The sequence below is a fragment of the Crocodylus porosus genome, unplaced genomic scaffold (genome assembly GCF_001723895.1).
Source record: "Crocodylus porosus isolate Cpor-Errol unplaced genomic scaffold, CroPor_comp1, whole genome shotgun sequence".
NCBI classification, from domain to species: domain Eukaryota; kingdom Metazoa; phylum Chordata; order Crocodylia; family Crocodylidae; genus Crocodylus; species Crocodylus porosus.
This window is the reverse complement of record NW_017728931.1, coordinates 39,002,430-39,024,655: the sequence shown is the minus strand read 5'-3', so window position 1 is coordinate 39,024,655 and position 22,226 is coordinate 39,002,430.

Genomic DNA, 22,226 nt, shown 5'->3' with positions numbered 1-22,226 from the left:
AAAAGGTAAACTTTAAGACTGCTTGATCGTTAATGAACTGAGATTAGCAGGTTGTTGGATTGATATCAGTGTAAGTTTGTTCTTGAAGTTTTTCTGCAATGAACAACTAAAGAACAATTTCTTTTGAAAGTGCTTTAATGCCAGTGTCCGGCTGGATGCAAATCAACCATAAAAGGATTTTTTTTAATCACTATTTTTATTATCCTTCAGTATTTGATTTCTGGTTACTGTACAACAGCCTGGTTAATTTATCTCCATATTTGCAAAGAGATTTTCCTTGATTGCTTTATGGATTAGCACATCCATTAACTAATATAATGTGCCTTTATTAATTCAAATAGATGGATCAAGCACAGATGAAAACTATATAAACACATTCTTTTCTTTTCTTTTTCATGTTAACAAAATGTTTTAGTAGGGAGAGAAATGTACGTCTTATTGTTTTAGTATTTGTAGCAGCAAATGCTGGTGTTAAGGATGCCAGTGAATTAGTTTCCAGTGGGCATATCTACACATTCATTACTATCCTTTAGGTAATGCACATTAAATCTAGTACCTCTGGGTACTTTTACATGTGCTGTGGAAGTGGAGGGGGTGGGGGCAGCTAAGAAACCCATTCTAATTAAAGTGCTGCTGCATCTCATGTATCAGCATCCCTGTGCTTAAAAATGGAAGCGTGGCACTTGAACTAAAACATGTTCAACGAGCTTTAATTCAATCACACCTGCTGCCACTTTTAAGCATGGAAACGCTGATACACAAGATGCAGGAGACTGCTGGAGCATGGTAATTGCCATGCTCAAGCAAACTTGAGCAGCCTCCATAACAGGCACCCTCCATTGCGAGGTACTAGAAAAATTTGCATGAGCCTATTTGAAAGCATATTAACTAAATAACACTTTTTGTGATGCTTTAATCAACATTAAAATAAACTAATGTATGTCTAAAGTGTATATATAGACATATCCAATCTAACATAAGGTTAACCTACTTAAAAGTAAATGCATAGGTCCTGATTCTGCAAAGACTTATGAACATTTTTCATTTTCATGAAAGGCAATAAGACACTGGTAGTAAATCTTGGAAGCAGATCTTTCTGGGATCACAGACATTCTAAGTAGTTGTATTGTTACCAGATTTAATATTAGACTTTAGGCAGTAGCGCTGAATTAATAAATGCTTGAACAAAAATAGTCCATTCTCTGAAGAGAGCATTTATTGATCACAGCAATTTGCACTTTTAAGCAGGGGAAAAGAGCAGGTTACCATATAGACACACTATTTCCCTCCTCTAAGCCACATGGCTAGCATGGCCCAGTGACCATGAAGCCAACTCCTGATGAACGGGGCCTCTTAACTCCCTCTTCCACAAAGGGGTAGTCCCTCCCTTGTCATGGGGCTTCCTTTCATTCACCAAAATGGAAGGGCCCCTCCTCCCCTGCGGAAATCCTTGTCTCCTCTCCTCCTTGGGACTGCAATCCCCTTTTTGGGTAACTCACACCTCCCAGTAGTTCTGTTGGGCTTCACTCCTCTCTCTCTCTCTCTGTGAGCTGGCTATGGGGCTTCCCCCACTTGCTGGGAGGGTTGCTCTGTCCTGCTGCTGCTTGCTGCAGGAAGGCCTGAGCTTCCTCATGCAGCTACCTGGCCTGTCAGCCCTCTCAGGCCCCATGCACCACTCTGTGACTGTGGGGAATCTTGCCTCTTGCAAGGATGGGGCCCTGCGCTGCCTTGTGTAGTTGTGGGGTCCCTTTGGCTCCGTTCAGGCTCCATGCACCATTCTGTTCACTGAGGGGATCCTGTCTCTTGCAGGGATGGGGTGCCATGCTGTGCGGGGTCCCTTTGGCTCTCCAGATACCTCATGGCTGTCTCCACAGTGGGGCTGGCAGCAGTTGCTTGCTGCTTTCCCACTTGGCAGAGACATCTTCAGGGCACTTCTGGGGAAACTGCTCCACCCTGCTGGTCACCTCCACCAGCTCTTCTGCAGCCCATCATTGTCATCCTTTGTCAAAGCTGCCTATGTGCTGGGCACGTAGTCTTTATTTCTTCTGGAGGCTCTGCCCCCCAGATTGAAAACAGACCAATGGGAAAGTCTGAGGGGTTAGTTCCCCCTCAGGTCCTCTTCTTCACCTCACCCTGGGGTCAGGGCAGGGAAAGCCTGCCTCCCGAATCCTCCTGTTTGGTGGGGAAAGGAAAAGCCCCCACCAATTGGCCTGAGCCATTTGGGCTCAAACCAGCAAGCTGGGCTGCTGGTGAGCCCACCGGCCATCTTGCCATGCCAGTTTCTCACCTTTTACAGGTGAAATAAATCATTCATAGCCCAAATAATTCAATGTATGTGCATGCAGGTTTTGTAGTATTTTGACATTATATTTGCTTTTGGAATACACCTACTAGTTAATTAGCTTTGTTTGTTTGGCTTTGAAATTAGACATATTTGTTCTCTTTATCAAATTTAATATGGGAAACCAGGAACCTGAACTAATAACAACTGAAATCAATGTATTTTTTTAACTGACAATAACAAAACAATACTTGTTTACTGAAGGAGTACATTGCATTGTATAATTCCCCGCACTGCTAACATTGAATAATCAATTTGCATAATGAGATGTAATAAATGCTTCTACAAACTGAACTAAAATTACTAAAACAAGAATAAGCTATTTAACTTAAATGTTTGACCACTGCATTATATCATAATAGTGGTTACTATTATGTTATATATGAATAACCATCAAGTCCAGGGGCACTATGTGTGATTAAGGATTCATCATGGCTTATGCTTTACAAATGTAATAAATGAAGACAAAGTCACTATTTTACAGAGTTTGTAATCTAAGTGGACAGACTAAATAAGCTGATGACAAAGAGTTGAGCCTAGAAGCCATGAAGCAGGGGCTGGTCAATGAAGGAAGGAAAAAGGAAACAAAATGACTGAAGCAACAAGGAAAGTTATCTCGGCAGCTGTATAGACTGGAGTAAAACAATGAGTATGCTGCAGAGGCTGAAAAAAGTAAGTTATTGTAGATGACAGAAAGAAAACAAGAAGCTAGATGAGAGGTTTAGAAAAGAGAGAAAAGGACAGAAAGATTTATAGGGCCTTGTTGCACAGTAATTTTGGGTAGTTCCTGGAGCTCTTAACACATAGATTGTCTGCACAATAGCACCTGAAACTGGTTTTAAGCACTCATTTTGGGGCTTAAAGTTAAGCCACTCCAGGGCAGAACTTCAGCTTTTATTTTATTAATAAATAAAATAATATTTATTTTATTTAAAACTAAATTATGTACATCACATAATGCTTTCATATATTTATCAATTTTCATCTTTAAAATAGTTAAAAGAAAGGAAGCAAGAGATTATATTGGAGGGCTCTTCCTGAATTCCATTCTTCTAGACACCTTGTTCTAACTTTCCATCATAAACATATTTACAGCCCTGTAATCACACTTGTTCTTGTACCCACATTGTCCTTTAGCCTAAACAGTTTTTCATTCTCCATGTTGTTTTACTCGCTTGATATATTTATTGAGAGCAATGTTTTCTTCTCAGCCTTTGCTTTACTTGAGTAAACAAGCCAACCTCTTTTAGCAAAACAGGCTCTCAATTCCCCAGTCATCTTTAGGTATAGACATACATAAATTTGGAGCCATTTCAACAGGGCATTTGCTGTTATGTTCTAACTATTACTTATGGACAAGCCAGGAACAATACAAACATAGCAAAACTACCCCTGGACAATACCAAATGTATGTGTGCCCATGTTCTCTGCAGCCATTCTCTGACTGTTCAAGTTTGAAATATTTTTTCTTGAACACAGGAGACCAGAATTGGAAGACCTCATCTATAATACTGTATACAAGTACAATGGCATTAATACAACCCTATCTCTACAGGAAATACCTGGTTCACCTTAGGATTGCATTTGCCTTTTGCATGGCTACATTATTTTAGAGAATGGAAATTGGTGAATAAGTTTATAGTCAACTTGGGTGCCTGTACACAAGCATGGAGGCTGCTCTGAAGCACTGTAATTACAGCACATCGGAGCAGACTCGATTAATTACACGGCAAGCCATTAATTAATTGAGTCTGCTGGAGTATGGTAATTACTGCACTCCAGCAGCCTTCTGCACCTTGTGTATCAGCATCCCTGTGCTTCAAAATGGTGGCAGAGGGCTCATGAACTAACGTTCGTTGAAAGAGCTTTAGTTCAAGTGCTCTCCACTGCCTTTTTGAAGTGTGGGGATGCTGATCACATGATGATGCTTTAATTTAAGCGGCTTTCAGAGCCCTTCTAATTAAATTGCTGCAATCCCCTCCCCCCACACTGCCAACCCCTGGAGCATGTGTAAAAGAGTCCTTTATGATTCACTAATACACGTCTTTTTCCCCTCTATCACGCTCAACTGATGGGCCACCACTATATAGCTGAATTTCTTGTTAGTCCCTAAATGGATGACCTTGCACTTTTTATTATTAAATTGCTTTCCATTTCAACTGCTGCAGTCCTCAGTCATCTATTTTTATATGATATTTTGATCTTTCTATATGTGGATGATTTCTCCTGACTTTATCTCAAGGAAATTTCATTAGCACGTTCCCGTTAATGTGCCCTTGTTACTAATAGAAATATTGAATGAAATTAGTTCCTAATCCTGGAGGGATTCTTTAGCCAACTTCCCCTTTCCCAATTATTTCTCTTCTCTTTTGATATCTCTTAAACTTCCATTTCATATGATGAGGGATGTTCTCTTCCCTTCTACAAAGGGATCATACTGATTTTTGATAATGTAAGTTCAGATGAACTTCATAAACTAGACAAGACCCAGAGTTCAGGTGTGGAAAATACAAGCCTTGAAGATATTAAGAAAACTGATCAATTACAGGGCAAGCCATTAAAATACACTGGACAACAAGGACAGGAAATAAATAATAAACTGAAAATAGACATTTGTGTGCAGTTTGACTTCAAAAAGTGGCTATTAATTATGGCATGTTTTCACTCAATGGACCTGGGATGTTGAATTTGCTGACTAGAAACAAGACTTTTAATTTTTGTTACTCATTACACTTCTAATGCAAAGGGCCTTGTTTGTTTGAAGACAGTGAGTGTGCAAACTGCATAAAGAAGGATTGCTTTGGCCTGTAAATTCTTCATTACTGACAGTGATGCATGAGGAGAATAAATGCCACACTGAGTTATTTTTCACCCTCATTGTCTTCAAACAAGTGATAGTAATTATGACTGGTATTAGCAGTAGGATAATACAGATGTTACCAAACTATAATATAATACACAATTCACAGGTGATGGGGACCTTGTCCACTTCATTGGAGCTACATTGGTGCTGTAGGGGTACAAGAAGTTAAAAGTATAATGAATAAAGTGTGTGTGTGTGTGTGTGTGTGTGTGTGTGTGTGTGTGTGTGTGTGTGTGACTTTCTTCAAAAGAAACTGCACTTAAAATGTGCTCTTTGCATGATGTAATGCAGAAAACCCTTACTATTCATGGATTTGCGATTCACGGTTTTGAATATTTGCGGTGCACCATGCCGACCCATGCTCTCTCCCTGCACAGCGTGATGACACTTTATTACTGCACTCCACTAGAAAGGGGTGGTTCAAGAAATTTTAAAAGAGGCACAGCCTACATAATGTGAAGTTGATGGGGGAATTAGTGTCAGCAGACCATGAAGCAGCATGGGATTATCCCCTAAAGCTTCTTAAAATCATCGAGGAAAAGGGTTACAAGCCTGAACAAGTTTTCAACGCAGACTATGCAGTACAGTATTCGCGGATTTCCCCATTCGCAGGGTTCTCTAGAGTGTATCCCCCATGAATGGCTAGGGTCTCCTGTACTGTCTTCCAGATTCAAGGTCTTCAAAATCTTCCCACATACTAGGGCTGTTTGAAATGCCTGTGTTTCATTTTGGTTTCGGATTTGGCATTTCAGAGGGACAGTGTTTCGCTTTGGTGTTTCGCAGGGCTGTCCAAAACGGCTGTTTCATTTAGTTTTGGATTAGGAGTTTTGGAGGGACAGTGATTTGTTTCAGTGTTTTGAATCACTGTCCTGTTTCATTTCACCTGAAACTGTTTCGGAGCTGTTTCAGAATTTCAGTGGTGTTTCGGTGTTTTGGCCACAGGCTATAATGGGAAATCACAAAACTGCCTATAACTTTGTCATTTCCTGCCTGATTCTGATGAAACATGCAGGGATGCTATCTTCTTGTGTGGCCATGAAGCCTGCCAGGTTTCAAGGAGTTAGGTGCAGGGGTTTCTGGGAAACTGCACCTGAAACTGCTGACAAGCAAAACTCATGACGTGTGACTTTGTGTGTGTGTTACGGCACAGTGGGGTGAAAACTGCAGGCATGGTAGCCCCTGTTCTCACCCTCACAACTCCATTGCAACCAGTAAACCTTAAGCCTATCAAAGATCTTACAGGTCTGGGCTTTCCCATGCTTCTGGGCATCCCATTCTTCTGGGCATGTACCACCATCCTTCTGAAGGTGGTACATGCAGGTACTTGGTAGGATATTGTCACGAGCACCATTAGCTGCCTGAACCCTGGGCACTTAACTAGGGAGAAGGGTTGGCCATCCAGAGCAAGTATCTCCCCAATGCTCTGGGTGATCTTGCTCACCTTTTCAATGCCCCCCCTCTTTCTGTCTGCCTTTCCCCAACTGTTCCAGGGTGGCCTGACTCTGCTTTGGGGGATAGGGGGCTTTGGAATGAGAGGAGTACTTCTTTTGGGTATATTCCCACTGAGGCCAGGCTAAGGAGGAGCAAGGGCAAGAGGTTGGTGCCTGGGGAAATGCATCAGCATCCCATGCTGCTGCAGTGTTTTTCTTCCTTGCCCCAGGTGGTCTTACATTAGCAGTGAAGGCAGTAGCATACTCAGAATCATCTACCACCTCAAAATGATCCCATACCACACTACCCCCTCACTTCTGGGGTGTGGGTGCAGATCCTGCCTGATCCTCCTCCTCATCAGGCAGAGACACAACAGAAGAAACTTACTCAGCTGAGCCACTTTCCTATACAACCTCAATGTCAGCCTCCTCTGAACTCCCTTCCAGGGAAGGAGACCTGACTCTAGGGGAACTTTGAGGGGTATGGAGCACAAACTCAGATTCCTCCTCGACTCCCAGAATTTCTTTTGCTAGGGCACTCAGGTCCCCTGCTTCCAGATTCAGCTCCTCCTCTGGCACTGGAAGGCTTTGGCTGGGAACTGAAATGGAAGTAGAGGAGACAGTCAGTGACATGCTGGTGCTGCTTGTCATGCTGGTGGTGCTGGGGGTTATTATTATGGCTGGTGTTATTGCAGGGGGTGCAGATGCAGACACTGGTCCCACCTCCTTGCTGCCACTAGCACCAGAAGAATCCTCATGCCTGCTAGTGCTATGGAAGAGTCTGTGTCTAAGTTTGGGGGGGGAGGGGAGGAGGAACTTACAGCTCTCCCTCCATCCCCTCTCCCTCCCTGACCAGAAGAACTGGCACTTCATTTCATATTTTGTGTGCTGGAAACAAATGTGTGTCTATGTGAGTGTGTGTAATAAAATTAAATGTATGTGTATTGAGTGCTTTGCTTGGAAAGCACTCAATACACATACATTTAATTTCTGTCCACCAAGAACTGCTTTCTTTTTATTTGGGGGGAAGGGGGAGAATAAAAACAAAGAGCAGGGTTTTGGGGGAAGGGGTAGGCAAGGGTAAATAAATAGGAAAGGACTACCACTTGGTAGCAAGGCACTACCAAGGTGCAAGTTTACAGAATGATGCTGCAATGCTCTCAGACTCTGCTGCTCCTGCTGATACAGATGCATCTGCAAAATGGCAGAGACTCAGTTCACAAACAGCCTTTTATGCTGCTTTTCTGTCCCTCCCCTAGAGCACTGGGATTGAAAAGGACCTCAGGGACAGATAATTGCCATTGGCCACCTACGGAAGTCAATATCAGAGAAGTACTTCTCTCCCCACACACACACACTCTCCCTGCAAGCCCACTTCCAAAACAGCTCAAAACATCCAAAACATTTTGAAAGCATCTGAATTGTTTCAGAAAAATTCCAAAACATTTCAGATGGCCTGTTTCATTTTGGAGCTGTTTCGGAGCCCTGCATTTCATTTCAGATTCAATGTTTCAACCTCAAAACATCCAAATCTGAAATGAAACAGCCTCCAAAATTTTTCACAGCTCTACCACATACGTGTTCACAGATTATTGTTTAAAGTACATTTACATAACAGGAATTGCATAAACTTTATGCCCTTTGTATCATTCCACAAAAGCCTTAAGGACCTGAATGTGCTGTGCTTTGCTTTAGTATTAGCTTTCAGTAGGTGCGTCTACACTTGCCCCTATCTGCGCAGTTGTTCTAGCAAGTATTAAATGACTGCAAGCTTAGCAAGTACTAAATCAGTGCTCAGTAACCACCATTACTGTACAGTCCTGGTGGTGCGTGGGTCATTTTTGACTCTACTGCACAGTAGCAATGAACCACTGTGCAGTAGCTTGTTGCTACTGCCCAGTAGCATCGCTATGGCAAAGTAGTGTCACCTGTAGACATACCCAGTGAAAAGTACCATTGATTGCACTAAAGGCATTACTTCCTGCAACACCCAGGCCACATAATACACTACCTATTAGATTCCTAAGTTTACTTAGGATTTGAATGTGATCTTATTCCATCCTCCTCAAGTCCCTGAAAAAGTGCTAATACACTGTGACTTATTTTAAAGTGAAAAGTAACAGCATCTTATAAAAATAGATGCATTAATGGATTCTCAGGGACTTCCACAATAAGTCCCACTCTAACATTCTTAACTCCCTCTCTAAGTGAAGTAGGATCCGGATGTCTGCATTTACATTTGAGGTATTCTATTTCATATTCTGAAAAGACCAGTTCTTGTTTGACTTGTGATATTATATGCCCCCACAATCCAGGGTGCAATGCTGCAGCAACCAGATGTATTAAATCACCTTCTATAATGGTCTGGCATCTCAAATTAAAGGGACATTGTCAATTTTTCTCTATCTTTCAATAACTGTTATACATTCTCTGCAACTTGAAAATTTTCTTTTCACTTTTATCATGCTCTATTCAATGTAATTGTTTCCCTTTTTTATATTGCATGTTTCTACTGGAGCTTGAAATCTACATTTTGTTTCTCTTCTCTTATCAATTGGATTTGTTTGTTAGCTTGTATTCCTGTCATTGCTAGGATTAAAATGTACAAGATATTTTGAGATTTGCATAAGTATTACTAGCTATTAAATTTAGACTCTAAAAATCACATTTATGTATATTTATTCTAGCCTAAGAACAATGGCTTGAAAAAATGTAAACTAAGCTGCTTCAAATTTTTAGTCATAGAAGATAAATTGATAAATTTCATTTTTTTTACTGAGTTTGTTTATGAACATTAGAGACTGATAATGCTATTTTTCCATAAAACTATAAAAATAATGGTTGTCCTATCAGCACAGGTCTAACCTAAACATGTGACAAATTCATGATTCTGAGAAAAGAAATCTATCAGTAGCTACCAGAGCTGTCCCTAGGGTAGAGCGAATCGGCGTGACCACCCTGGGCCCCACGCTTTGGGGGGGCCCTGTAGAGCCAGGCAGAGTGGCCACGACCCCTCTTGTGGAGGCTACCTAGCCCTGTGCCATGGAAAAAACAATGAAGACCACCCCCAACCCCACTTTGTGGGTGTACCACAGCCCTGTGCAGTGTTAAGGGGACACCACACAGGTTCATTTACCCTGGGCCCCTCACCCCCCTAGGGTCAGCTCTGGTAGCTACCATTCTTCCACAGTGCCAGTGCCCTATTTGAATAAACCTGATTTATCTCAACTGTCTCCATGTTGCACTATGCAGCACAGTTTATCTCAAAGGATCCCAACATACACCATATGCTTTATTTACAAGAAATATAGGCCCTACTATAGTGCAGTCATTCTTAAGCTGTAACATACTAACTGGTGAAGACTGTATACCAACACTATATGACAGTGTGGGTGAGGAAGGGAAATGTATAGCATACTATCCAGCTGACAACCAAATGCCAATGAACCCAGAATTGTCCGTCCTTTCTTGAATATTACATCCTGCCTCTTTTTCTGCTGTGTAATCATCTAGGAAATAAAGGAAACACTGAATTTGGGAGACAAGAATATAATGGGGCCCCTCCCCATTACTGTGAAGGAGAGAGGTACATAGCCAAAGAGCAGCTGGCTCACTCCTGCCTCATGGAGGGAATAATAATGGCAGAAAGACCTTTAATAAAATGGTCATCCACCCCAGGTGTGGCCAATGATTGACAGGTCTGGGGTGGAAGTGTTGGATGGAGTGTTGGATCAAGTGACCCAGAGAGGGGGTTAGAGGCTTTATCAGGACTGGGGCTGAGGGCTTAGAAGAGCGGGATCTGACCTGCAAAGGGGGAAGGACTCCAGACTGCAGGGAGCTGCAAGGCAGCCCCTACATCACTGGGCAGCAGAGCTAAGCATTTTGTCCATATGTTTAGTTTGTTATGGTGCGACATTAACCCAGAGTAGGGGGAAACCTTTTGTATGGAAGTGGAAACTTGTATATTTGTGTTGAAGCTTGAACCAGAGGACTGGATTGTGGATAAAGGGGAGGAGGAAGCCACCAAGAAGGGTGCCTGGGACCCCCTAGAACCTAATCCCCTCAAAAGGGGGCAGGCAGTATAAGTGGGCTAAGGACCAGCCATGAGCCCTGAGGGGTTTGAGGGCCACAGGCAGTGCCCAGGGGAGCCCTGCTATCAAACAAGGACTGTAATATGCAGCAAAAGAGGCCGAGGGCACACATCCAGAGACCATGTGGGCAAGACAGGAGCTGAGGGGGCAGAGCCCATGAGGGAAAGGCTGGAGCTAGAACCCGGGTGTGCCTCAGGTGGTGGGACCCACTAAGACAGTGGATCTGAGGTGGTGGAGCCCAGGCAGAGCAAAGTGGGCCAAGACCATGGGGCAAAAGCCTAGACAAGGGTCTGTGACCTGAAGCAAAAACCCCTGATCTCCGGGCAACCTCCCAGTCTAACTATAACATCAAGACATGAGAGGTGAGACAGGGTGGGCCCCTACAAGGTCAAAGTGGGCAAGGGAAGGGGAGGACCCAGGTGCCCAGTAGAGGGGGTTGGAAAAACATGGCCCCTCCCTCTCTGGGCCTGGACCTGTTATAAAGAAGTGTTCAGTAAGATAAAGAATGGGGTTTCTTCTATTAGTCCTTATTCTTATCTTCCAGGATCCCTTTCTCCTATTTGCCTCTCGCAAGAGGAAGGCGCCATTTGGTTTAATTGGTTCTAATTCTTAGAAGCAGCTTGGTGATAACATTGACCACAGTACAAATTGATACTAATATAGGAAGGAAGGGTGTTCAGGGATCTGGGGATAAGGAGTCTTCTACCACTGACTCACTGCTCAACATTGGGGAGCTGAATGGCCTTGGCCTCGGCCATGGGCATCTCTGAAAAATGGGTGTTTGCAGGGTCAGTTTGTTCTGTGGTTCTGTGATATTTAGATTAAAAGAAAGGTCTGTTGCCAGAATACATTTTCAAAAGTCAAATGTATGGAGAGGCTTATAATCACAAAATCTAAAAGATACAAACACAAAAACAGGAGAGAGAAACAGATTCAAGATGTATAAGGGTATATTTTCATGTCCATGGCAATGATTGCATCTCATGTAAACATATCCAAGCTAGCTTTAAACTAATTAACTCAGCTACTGCTAGCAGTGTAGCCGCAGATGCATGCATTTCAGTCAGGGGTGCAAAATCCATCCAAAAAACAGAGTAAATGGAGATTAGCCCATGCCCAGAGCTCTGTACTGCAGCTACCCTGCTGTAAGCACCACCTGAGCAAACCAGAATAAAATCTTTGGGCACTAAGATAATGAATGTCCTAGAAACAACCCAAAAAAAAGGTTAATTCCATTTGCTGGATTTTGAGAACAATAATTACAAAAAAGGAATGGTTTATGAATACCTACATTTATAATTGTCTCAGTAAATGATTAGGAAAGTTAAAGTATACATAAGTGACTACTTTCCATAAATGACAGTCTAATTTAGTCACTTTCCTCACTTTCCTACTCAACAACTTTGTGATCTCTGATTAAACTTTTGTTATATTAAACTGTAGGCTGTTATTTGTGTAGTCTCATTTTCACCAAGAAATTAACACAATGTTAAATGTAACAAATGTTTGTTCCCATGGTCTTAGTCTGTCCCTGTTATTAGTGCTGTCATCATGGTAATGCTTTCTAAACTCAGAAGCTGTGTTATAGGTGAGGAAGTTAGAAAGACACGAAAGATCATTTCAAGTCATTTTAGTGAGCAATGAAAGGGCAGAAATCTGCTTGAATCCAAGAAAAAAGCCACACTGTTTGTTTGAAGGATGAAAGCTGAGAATTCTGTGAGTGTTATTTTAAGGCAGTACTCCCAAGTACAGTAAAACCCAGGGGCTAAATCTACTACTAGTTCTTCTAAAGAAAGAAATTATACTTCTATGCTCACTCTCATGTTTGAACAGTCCCAATAGCTTCTCTTTCCCTTCTTTGAAAGCTATATCACAGGACTAAGATCTCACTCCCCCATTGTGTCATAGGATTACTTATAAGTTTACATTTTAGCTAGGTTTCATAATTCTATTATTAAGGTTTCCTGCCACTGCTTATCATACTTTCCTTTGTTTTAATTGTTTGTAGCTTGGCAGGACTTTAACTGCTAGGGCTGAGATTTTGTCTACTTGATGTTTGTCTCAAATTGATTTTTGTTTATTTACTTTTGGTTTACCAATGTAGCCATATCTAATATTGAGGAAATGGAGGATCTAAGTTTAATAGTGGCCATGGTTATAGCTCACAAAAGAGTGATGTGGTCGCTATGGCATCTTTATACATGCTCTGGGCTCTGAGTGCCAGTCTAATTAAAGCACCCACAGCATTACATGTATTCAGTATCTCACACTTCAAAATGGCTGTGGGGGTACTTTAACTAAGGTCCTTCGAGCTTTTGGTAAAGCTCTCCTGCCACCATTTTAAAGTGTGGGAACAGTGAATGCACTTGACACAGAGTCTGCTGGAGTGTGCTGGTTAGCATGCTCCAGCAGACTCGATTAATTGAGTCTGCTTCAACCTGTGCTAATTAGCATACATTGGAGCAGACATCCAGCATGTGTATAGGTGTCCCATCACATCTGGCTCACAAGGTAGTCATTTATAGCTCATTCAGTGAGGGGCATCAGTCTAGGGCAGGGTTTGAACTTACACCTTTAGAGGCAAAGTAAAAGGCCTTAATTGCTCAGCCACCCCACCCAATAGTAGGCCTAGACAAAAATGTGCTTCATCCACATGAACAAATTTTGATGGAACTTCCCTTACAACATGCTCATCACCTTGACATTCAAGGGCTTAAAATTAATTAGGATGATAGTCTTTGCTATCCCAGTGAAAATCTGTCCATGTTTGGCCAAGGTATAAGCTTTGAAATAGGGCTGTTCACACATGCTCACTAGACACTTCTTCAGTTACAGCTGCAAAATCTTCAGATGTTGTTGAGCTCTTGCTGGGCAAACTTGATTCTATCATAGCTTCAAGTGCTGAGCAAATTGCTCATCTGAAATCCACAGAGTGATGGAGCAAGATCCAGACCAAGACATAGGCGCTGACTTTTATTTTTGCTGTGGGGCAGGGGGTGCTCTCTTAGCCCTTAGAGAGAGGCTAAGATGATGGACATGTGGAAAGTTTTAGCCGTTTCAAGTGACAGACCTCTTCTCGAGGGAGCAGGGCTCTTGAGCCCCCACATACTCAGCATCTGTGGACCAAGACATTGGAATAAATCTAGAGTTTCCTGATCATGAGTTCTCAGCCTCTTAAGGGTATAGCAAAGCTGGGCATTGAAAATGAGTTTATCTACTGTGTTCCCTATAACCTTCCACTTGGCACCCCAGAAGTGTGAGGAATAAAGTTATCTAATCTGAATGCAGAAAAGACCAAAGATGAACCAGGAGAAAGAAAGAAAGAAATTAGAACTAGAGTTGGCTTAAAACTCAGGATTTCTGAGTCACAGGAAATGGGTGGGGGGTTGTTTGTTCTTTTATTTGTTGCTTTTAAATTTGGAGGGTCTGTTCAGAATTGTAATAATTCTAAAGCTTTTCAGTCTCTTTTACATGAGATTTTTCCAGACCCTTGACTGTTCTTGTCACTTTTTTCAGAGCCACTGAAATCCCCTCAATTCAGTAATATCCATTTGTTTAGATGAGATAACCATTACTGCAGGCAGTATTCTAGATGACGTCATAGCAATTATTTAAATAAGGGAATGATAACATTCTCTGTTCATCATCCTTTCACTACTTATGCTATTAATATCTTGCTTGGGTTTTTTGACTGTGCATTGAGCAGAAGTTTTCACTGAGCTGTCTACTGTGAAGCCCAAGCCCCTTTCTTATTTGGTTCAAATGTCTTGGTATCAACTCATTCTCCTCCCTGCTGGCTGGCTGATGGATCCTCCATATTCTCTTTGCAGTCACCCTTAATTGGCTCTGTGTTGGGCTGACATGACTAGTCCCTATGGTGACTCAGTCTTCCTGAATTAGCAGATTCCATACTGAATAGGGACAAGTGAATCATTTCAGAATAAAATTGTATTTAACCAGCATCTTTGCCAAGAGCTGAAACAAAACCAGACCCTTTCTGAAATATCAAAGTGTTTATTTTTAATAGTTTTCATTTTTAAACACCTTTAGATTTATGGGCTGTATCTGAAGCTGGAAACAGAAAAGGCAGAAATCTCTGTAGAAAGCTTTTTATTGTGTTCTTTCAATTTTCTTTCAGCCCAAAAGTATGGAGGATGCCCCATGAAAACTCCCTACAATACTCCAAAATAATTTTTGAAATCCAGCAGTTTTAAATCATTTGAGGGGAGATTATCTAAACAGAACATTCATACATGTAAAGCTTCTCCCATAGCCAGTAGTATTTTAAGCAGTGTATTAAAATGAGTGAATATTTTTACTACATTCTTCCCTATCATAATTTTTTTTCTTCATATTGATGAGAAGGCTGTTGCCATATCTGTTGGCCTCTAATTTAAGTGGCAAGATTTATATCAAAAGGCAATCCTGGTATACATCAAACTGGCCAGTCAAAAGGGAGTTAGGGTTCCTTTTACAACAGAAGTTGTAGCCTGGGCACCAATGCCTGTTGGTTAAAAGAGCTTTTCCCTAGAAAAAGAGAAAATGGGGCGGGGTAAAATTTACTGCAAGTAGAGACGGTTGGAATTTGGAAACATTTTTGTGGCTATTTTTTTCTGAAGAAATGTATCCCTGTTTAGGTCAAAAGCTTTCAGAACTCAAAATTTTCACCAGCTCAGTATGAAAGTGTTCATAAATATGATCCTTATAAAACTGTCTGCAGTTATGGATATATCAATGTTGATTTATCCTATATTTGTCTTTTTACAGAAAGAAAATAAGAATTGGGGTTTGGACAGAAAACAAACAGAATGTTTGAGGGAGCAAAAAAAAAAAAAAGAAAGAAAAAAAGTTTGTACTATTCCTATTAGTATGTTGAAAAATAGAGGTACCCATAATACTAGCCTGTGATGGCTCTCCTGAAGGAGTTGACATCTGACACATTTTTAAATACAGGAATGGAAAACCCATAGCATTTGCTTACAGGGTTAAAGCTCAGATAAACTGCTTCTCTATAGAAACAGAGGATTTTGACATAATTTCTAGAGTTTGTAAGGTGAATAAGTATGTGTCTGGAAGTAGAGGAAGAGCTTCTATCCCAAATAAGATTATAGACTGGGACTGAATGAGAGCTGAAGATGGGGCCCTTGGGTACAGTTTTCTTTGGCCAAAATAGGAGGCCAAAGTGATACTGGAAAATGATAAGCTTTTCTTAGGAGTGAGAATGTTCCTGCTGGATAATCCTAACAGTTTCACTGAAGAACCAGGTAAAGAAACATATAGGTTTCTCCCAACTACAGCAAATTTACATATGGCCTATATGGCTAACTTGTGTTTTGAAGTATTTTTAATAGTGTGTATGCCTATTATTATTGTTATTGTTAAGGATTTCTTAGGGTGATATCTTTGATTGGACCAACTACATAGTTAAGATAAAGTTAGCTGAGCTTCTAAAGTTAGACAAGTGGGGAGGGAGAGCACACTTATTTTTGTTAACTTTGAAATCATATCCTTGGAATCTCTTTACAATTTTCTCTAGGTTTTGTAAATGTTCTTCTGAATTCCTCCCAGTTATTAGTGTGTCATCCAAATAATAGGCAACAGTGTTTACCCCCTGCAGCACTGTGCTTTGAAACTCAGCAGGTGCACCAGCTATCTATCCTAAGGGGTAATATTTAACACCTACAAAGCCCCTGATCTGTTTTCGCGGACAGAATTCTTTCCCTGGTTCTAGCTTCTCATACCACTTGCTGATAGATAGCTCTGACTAGGTAAACTCCACTAAACTCCATTACCTCTTCCAGTTTTGCTAATCTATCATGTCATTGAAGAAATGGGGTTTCAGGCAGGGGTTTATGATAACTGTGTAGTCACCAGAAAATTTTGTGCTGTATGCTGTCTTTGTGAAATACTTCCAGCTGCAGCCCGTTCGTGGACTTTCATAGATATAGTTAGACCCACCTGCCCTTCCTCATGTTCTTGTAGGACATAGCTTACCTTGATAAAGGAATGGCCTTGGTAACCACAATTGGCTTTTCTGCTGTGCCTTTTACCAAACCTATGTCTGTACTAATTACGGCTTTACATTTTCCTTTTAGTTTTTGCACTGTGTGGCATTCAGTTTCACTCTCAGTTCACAGTTGCCTGATCCCATAATCTATTTTCTGCTTTCAATGGGGAGAATCAGTGTGGCACAATTTTTTTCAGTTACATGGTAGGTGTTGGCAGGAAACGTTAGTTCTCTTGATAGGCATATTGCCCAATATGCCTATCCCTAATTGTTGTGATTGGTAAAACAGCTTTCATTTTCTTTCATCTTAATCTAGTAATTATTCTTCAGGTATCACATACATCAGCACTCTTGTATCCATCTCTATTTTCAATACAACATTGTTTTAACATAATATGGGTCATGATATGTCTTTTCGTTTTATACAACATAACGTTGTCTGAAGATGTACAGCTCCTTCATCTTGTCCTGCCAGTTTCAAGTACAATTCCTCCACTGTCACATGACATTTTCAATGTCTTATGTTTGCAGGCACCCATGGTTTCCTTTGAACATCTCCTTGGACATACTGTAGTATACAGGGCATCCACAGAGGCAGTGTGCCCCTTCTAACTACAGTTCTTGTACTGTGGCTGATTCAAGAAGCACATTTTCTGATGTGAAGTCCGTGAACAGCAGAAAATGTATCAATCTGTTCTGTTTTGTTTAGTTTTTTGACCTGGCAACATGTTCTGACCTGAATCATATTCATCATTTTCATTCCCTTTTACTCTTTTTATCAAGGCCCAGCCTGTTTCCTTTTAAAATGCGGCCAATTTTCTTTCAAACAATGGAGCTGTCTCCTTTAGTAGCAGTATCTTCTTACACACAACAGCTCACAAGCCCTCTCTTAGCTGCCTGTATTTTATTCCAGAAACAAATTGACCTCTGAAGGCATCTTCCACAAAATTGCCAAAACAACGTGCATCAGATAATTGGTTTTATGCTTACCAGAAATTCAGAGATCCTTCTGCTTTATAGTTGAGTTTTGAGATAAAATATATTGACTCTGTTAAAAGAATGTGATAGGCACATTATCTTTTTTTAAGAAACTCTATTATGTCTTCACTTCACCACACTAAGTCCTTATGGAAAACCTAATCAATGGAGTTCAACCTCTGGCCTATGGAGTTTCCCATGGGTCTGGAAACTTGGAGTTGGAGGAGCAGTGGCAAAATTAATTGCTGCTTACCTGCTGCCAAATTTCCAGATCTGTGAGGATTCCTACAAGCTAGATAACATGGCTCTGCACACTAGAGTACAATAGCGCATGGTTGGGCCAGCATGTGAGGTCACCCCATGGTTGTTTCAGATTACTCAGGGTCAGGCCATTTCATGGCTAGACCCAGGTGCACATTGTCAGGCCAACATGCTTAGTCACACCTTTGGACCAATCCCATGTGTTGACCCAATGCAGAATCTGGCCCATGGACCAACACCATGCCACTCATCCAGCCCATAGGGCCAGAAATCTAGGCATCACTGACCTAAATCGTTAAGCAATGAAATGTGACACCCCCCATACTCATTAGAGAAAAAACAATAGGTTGATTTCCTGTCTTTTATAGCATTTCCACAAAAATACTGTTAAAGTCTTAAGGTATACACTGCAAAATGGTCTGTATTTTCATTAAATTGGAAATAATTCATTTGGCCACAAGTTGCCCTTTTATCTTTAGGGTCATAGGATCATACAAGATCAGGCCTGGAAGAGATCTCATAAGGTCATCTACTCCAGCCCCCTACTCAAGGCAGGATCATCCTTGACTCAAATATCTCAGCCTGCTCTTGAAAACCTTCCAGGATGGAGATTCCACAATTCCTCTAAGTAGTCAATTCCAATACTTGACCACCCTGATAGTCATAAAGGTCCTCCTAACCTCCAATCTAAATTTCCTCTGCTGCATTTTGAGGATACTGCTCTTAGTCCTGTCACCTACAGCCACAGACAAAAGGATATCTCCATCCACTTTATAATTGTCCTTCAGGTATCTAAAGACTATCAAATACCCCTCTCAGTCTTCCCTTTTCCAGATCAAATAACCCTACCTCTTTCATCCTTTCCTCATAAGTATTGTCCCCAAGGCTCCTAATCACTTTGTTGCTCTTCACTGAAATCTCTACAAACTTTCCACATACTTCTTGAACTGTGGGGACCAACACTAGACACAGTACTCCAGGTAAGGCCTCACAAGTGCTGAATAGAGTAGAAGAATCACTTAATTTGATTTGAAGGTGACACTCATGTTGATACAACTCAGCTTGATGTTGGCTTTTTTTTTCCAATAAGAGCACAGTGTTTCATTATATTCAGCTTATAGTCCACTGCCACCCACAGCTCCTTCTCTGCAGTGTTGCAGCCTAGCCGGTCATTTCCCAGTCTATATTTATGTATCCAATTATTCAGTCTTAAGTGCAGGACTTTGTTCTAGTCTTTGTTCAATCTTATCAGATTGATTGCAAACCATTTCTCAAGTCTATTCAGGTCATTCTGGATCTTAGCCTTAGTCTCTGGATTTTTTGCAATTCTACCCAACATGGTATAGTCTGCAAATTTGATAAGCATGCACTTAATCCCATCATCTAAATAGTTAATGAAGATATTAAACAGTACTGGACCCAGGACAGACCCCTGGGAAAGCGCACTTGATGCTTCCTTCCAAGTAGACATTGAGCCACTGATAACTACTCACTGCACATGATTTTCCAACCTGTTATGTATCCACCTTACGGTACTTTCATCTAGTCTGTATGTCCTTAGTTTGTTAATGAGAATGTCATGACAGAGAGCATCAAAAGCCTTACTAAAGTCAAGTTACATCACATCCATTACTCTTCCCCTCACCTCCCCCATCTCTGGTGTCTGTTTCTATATCCCCTTTTTGTCCATGGTTTTCTGCTATGTTTTACCTTACACAAAACATTTTAAAAATACAGCAATACACTGAAGAAGCAGCCTGCCACAGAACTGATAAACAATTTAATCTGCTATGTTGCAAGGCACTTAATGCACAACTGAAACTAAAGAGTCTTGATCACATGCTTCTCTAGAATTCTCTGAATTGCAATCAGGAAATGGTTAAGATTTAAAACATTGCCCATTTTGTTCAATACATCAAAGAGAGCCACTGAGATTTGTGGAAGCTTTGGTGAAGTCATTTAGTGACTTCAGTATACTTGTTTCAAGATAGCAGGTGTGTCTACACATCCATTAGATCCTGGAGCAGTTTATTCATGAGTAAATGCTCCTGGAAAGGCATCCATTCATGCAGGGAAGTGGGAGCAGGTTTGCCACTAAAGGCAGAAAACTGCTCCCACTTCCTGAGGCCTAGCAATGGGCCCCTGCCATTAACAGAGGGAGCTCTAGGTTCCTCATGGGTGCCAGCCCAGGGGTTGGCAGGGAGCACTAGGCTAGGAGACACTGCATCCTGCCACCAGGGCTGGGACATTGCACCCTGCCTGCTGCTGGGGCAGGGACAATGCCCCACTGCCCCAGCTGCAGGGAGCTCCTGGCCCTGGCTCCCTGATCAGGGGTGGGAGACTTGGAAAGAGCTGCAGGGGAAGGGAAAGTCCCAGTGCCCTGCCCTGATCCGCCAGTTTTCCAGCTAGCAGCAAGCTCACTGCTAGCTGCCCCACCAATGGATTTAGGCAGGGGGCTGGGAACTATCCTACCCTTGCAGCTCTTTCCAAGCCCTGTGCCTTGATCACCCAATTGGGCACAGAGCCAGGACCTTCCCCTAAACAGGACATTTCCCAGCCCCTACTCCACAGCTGCGGGGCTGAGACTAGGTAGCCTGTTCCCCACTTAGCTCCATGATCATGGAGATGGGTGGGGGACAGGCTGGGGAGCCTGTTCTCTGTAAGCATAGAGCTAGGTGGAGAACAGGCTCCCCAGTGTTTTTCCCCATCCAGCTCTATGCTCCAGAAGATGAGCAGGGAACAGGCTACCCAGCCTCAGCCCTGCAATTGTGGAGTGGGAGCTGAGATCTGCCCCATTCAGGGGCAGGTCCCAGACCTGTGCCCTGATTTGGTGATCACTACTTATCCTATGACATATGTAACATGTAACAAGAAAGAAGCAGAATTCGACATCCTTCTTACCATCAGACACCTTTGAAGTAAATAGACTACTCCAACTTTTATCAGAGCCTAATTTGCATAAAATAGAAAATTAACTTTTTCAGCTGGGAAATCTTACTCTACCCTCCAACTCTCCTGTGAAATATGAATTTAAATTTCTACCTCGGAGAAATGTTACAATCTTTGCATTCTCCTTTGCCTGAGGAAGGGCGCAGGTGCCCAAAAGCTTGCAAATAAAGGAAAAAATATTTTTGCAGCTCTCTAGTTGGTCTAATAAAAAATATCACCTCTAGCACACTGACTGTGCTGTTAGTAATCTCATATAGATTTGTTATTTGCATTTGCAGGTAGCAAATTTACTAGCGATTATACAAGGTTTATTGTGCAGTAAGTGTGTGCACGTGTAGATGCACTTGCTTACTGAGCAACAAACTATATCACTGCACAGTAAACTGTCTCATGTAGACATGCCCAGCATGTCTGTGGATTGGTTGTCATGTTCTTGTCTTATCTAGTGTTCTGGAAAAAGCTAGAAAGGAATCTTATATTTCTTTTGTAGTGAAACATCTTTTATCTCCTGAAAATGGTTGAAAAATCCAGTGGGGGGACAGCAGAGGGAAATATCTGACAGGTGCATGCCCTTCAATCTATTGCATATAAAACTAATGGAAACTAATTTACACTTGAACCCCTGGTTCTTTTATCTGAGTTAAAAACAATCAAATAAAAGCTTTGTATCTTCTTAGGTACTTCTGAACTCTCATACTTTCCATCTAATCAGTTATTGCTGTTTAGCTTTATTCATTTCTTTCCCAGAGCTCTATTGAGGATTTTTGTTTGCAGATCTATGCTGTTACCTGTAATGTAACCATTTCAGTTCCTTATATAAGGTCTGTAAGGCAATGTCTCTTAAGCAGGCAACATAGCATGCCCCATTGGATGTGTACTATATATGTGCTACTTTATATACATGATTATACTAAATGACTTTGCAAGATGAACTTTGGGGTATGTGTGCATACAGATTCTGACATGTGGTGGCCAGGCATCTTGAACAAAAAATGTTGTTTTGTTTCTTTTCTGTGAAATTCCATTAAGTCTAAAGTTTAAAGTGTTTTATCTCCTGAAAATGGTTGAAAAATCCAGTGGGGGGACAACAGAGGGAAATATCTAACAGGTGCATGCCCTTGAATTTGTTGCATCTAAAACTGTTAGACTAACCTGGTGGCCTTCTATGATCAGATCACCAAATCATTAGATGCAGGGGTAGCAGCGGACATAGTCTTCCTGGACTTTCAGAAGGCCTTCAACACTGTCTCTCACCCTGTTCTCATTAAGAAACTGGGGGACTGTGGTGTCAACACCCACACAGTCA